The sequence below is a fragment of the Saccostrea cucullata genome, unplaced genomic scaffold, assembly GCF_032062105.1.
Source record: "Saccostrea cucullata isolate Sc308-1 unplaced genomic scaffold, CSIRO_AGI_Scuc_v1 ctg10331, whole genome shotgun sequence".
Taxonomy (NCBI): Eukaryota; Metazoa; Mollusca; class Bivalvia; order Ostreida; family Ostreidae; genus Saccostrea; species Saccostrea cuccullata.
The window spans coordinates 345-3357 of NW_026924224.1; the positions used below are offsets into that span (position 1 = coordinate 345).

A 3013-nucleotide genomic window follows, 5' to 3' on the forward strand; every position below is an offset into this window, starting at 1 on the left:
GGAACATAAACTGAAACCTGCAATATATCTTTTTAAGCATTTTGTTCATAAAGTTAAGGAATATAAAATGTAATTTTAACTTAAACAACCGTGACAATAGGCATATTTTGTCTCATTTCTCAGAGAGAAAAACCACAAATCTCTATCTAATTAAGTATAATTGATACTTTAAACTGGAAAGGTATTCTTTAAATTTTTTAATATAATTACAAGTAAATCATGACAATCAAAGTAAAGGATACTTTTGACAAATTTCAAAATATATACAGAATAATACAGTGTATGTATCAATGCACGCGTTGTAGGAACTCTCAAAATACGGTAAGCTTCTGTACTTCGCCACAGACCTAGTCCTTAATGCTTTTTATCTCTCAAATGTGCCTCGGCATTTGAAAGATTAATATACCGCTGAAGTTCTCGGAGAAGGCTTTTTCCTGTCTGTTCCATTGTCTTCTTACATCTAACGTCCAGACGATTTCTAAAAAAAAATACAATGATCTATTTACAGTATTTATATCACTAATATATGAAACCCTATGTTTTCCTTTATCTACTCAATATCATCTAATATGTACGTGATAAAGGAATAATGGAATTTTGACATTTTGTGATTTTGCTGATATCAAAATGATCCAAAGAGTATATTGTGTCTAATAGTATATCTACGAAAACAACATTCCGTTATTAGGTCTTATCAGTAACATGATTTTTTTTCATGCCCCATTTCACTATTGATATTTCTCCAAATGCCTCGAAATACATTTATGTGTAAAAATCGTGACTTAATTATTTACCGTTTGAATTTCCTATCTAGAAGAACACCATCAAGGCAACTTTTCACCAATGATGAGTAAACTTGATTTCCACAACATTTGGGATTTTGCATATTTGAGACAGAGTGAATAACACCTACAAAAATATCATATTTGCAACATTTAATTTAATATTAAGTGTTAAAAACACTAGCATACAGTTACATAATGCAGCAGATCGGAGTACATATATATGTCCAAAGATGCATGGATCAGCTCATTGTTTTGTATTTCCCGAAGCCAATGGATTATAAAAATAGAACGCAAGAAGCTGTTTCCCGCATTAAGTTAAATATATCCCGATCTTTTGTGTGATTTTGCTGTTCATAACTGTTTGTTTCACTGATACTAAACATGGATAAGAGAGAGAGAGAAAGAGAAAGATCAGTATAAACTAGTACATTAACGTATTGAAATTAAAACTACACTGCAAGATATGCTGAAACCCTGAAAAATGACACTGTTCAAAATAATTAGAACTTTTCTTCGTATAGAAAATGGAATGTACCACTATGCATCCATGATAACTAATTACTTATACATATAATTCTTTTCTCTTTCTTAAGATATTGATTTTATGTAGACAGAAAATAAAACAGAAATCACAAACAACTGTATTAAAATAAAAAGAAGAAAATAACAATTTTAATTATCGGTAATTAAGTAATCACGTCCTTTGTGAAGCATGAATACAAATTTAAGTGAATAGGAAAGAAATCAAAAATATAATGCAAAGTTAAAAGTTAAAAATGACAGAGGGAATGTTCAGCAAGGAGCATGATAACATACTATTCAACATGTAAGAGCTAATCTAAACATAGAGAATTGCTCATCATTCGTGGTACGTAAACATAATTGTAAACACTTTTATTCTTGAAAAATGTTTGCACAGCGTTTTGATACAAAGGAAAATTATCGTATCATATATCCACACGCTACGTTATTAATTATTACAAGTATATTACTGTGAAATGTTAGAGATTGTGACTGGAACTTGTCATTCTTTCACTTTAATCTAAGACTAGTTAATAAAAAGAGTCTGATTAATCTTACGAAGCGTTTTATAAAAAATTAATATAAAACAAACATTTTGTTTTATGCATATATGTATGTGTACGAGAAAAATCATATATAAAAATAAAAATATATCTTAGTACCAAATCGTGCAATTTCATATTCATTCTAATTCGGAAACTGTAATGCACAAATATATTTTTTCAAATATGGTTTATCTTACCCTGTTTTGATCCAGAATCATTTCCACAGCAAATTCGTTTATCATCTGTGCTATCATAAACTTGTTCACCACAGCAGATTTCTGTGTCTGGTTTGAAGGTCGTTTCTGCTTGTATAAACATAACAAAAATAATAAACCGTAAAACTCGCTTATACAGTCTGTAGATCTAGGATATAAATCTCGATATTTGAATGAAAGAACATTTTTTTTCTAAATCGACCGACTTTTCTGAATGTTTCTTTTGCCTTGAAATAGTTGAATGAACAAGTATATTAAAAAATATTTAATTCAGCAATTTAGCTAAAAAAAATCATGTTTGATAAAGTACAATCTAAATCTAAAAAAATTTGTTCAATAGAAGGGTGATTTGTGACTGTTTTATGATTGTCATTCTGATTTTATTATTTTGATAATATGTAACATATTGGAAATAATCAGGGCATTTTTAAAATCAATCAAATTTTTATATTTTATTACTTGACGTATCTGTACTCAGTTAATGAGTTTTCAAATACTGTTTTTATAGACTTTTTTAAAACATTAAACTACAATTTCCAATAAGTTTAGACCTTTTCAGATCAAGAATTCAGTGCTAATATTGATTGTGTTAACTGTTATATATCTATATACAGAGCAATGCCATTAAAAAAATTTAAAAACTATATTCAAGACAAAAAGAAACAAACAATAAAACAACGCAAGTTATGTTTGAATGAGTAAAATAGACAAATTTCACCGCATCGTTTTTAATTTTCCATTTTAAATTTCACTATAATGGCATTAAAGTAAAAATATTTGTATAAGTTAATAAGGATAGTTGCTGAAAGGTAGAATTTGATCAACTTAAAAGGTATGCAATGTCTTAATAATATAGAAATTTATTATTTGCATTATTTGAATCAAAAATAGGCCAATCCAGGCGTCTCTTTGTTTTGTTGTTTTAAACAACGATTTATGACTGTTT

The 3013-nt window shown here is 28.1% G+C and overlaps 1 long non-coding RNA gene across 1 annotated transcript; it reads right to left on the bottom strand.

Moving 5' to 3' along the window:
* Nucleotides 1–287: 287 nt before the first annotated feature.
* Nucleotides 288–2122, bottom strand: LOC134265977 (uncharacterized). Its single transcript, XR_009991876.1, has 3 exons — nucleotides 2050–2122; nucleotides 795–909; nucleotides 288–478 (listed from the first exon to the last, which is right to left on the bottom strand). It is a non-coding gene; the product is annotated as an uncharacterized LOC134265977 (long non-coding RNA).
* Between the last annotated feature and the right edge of the window lie 891 nt (nucleotides 2123–3013).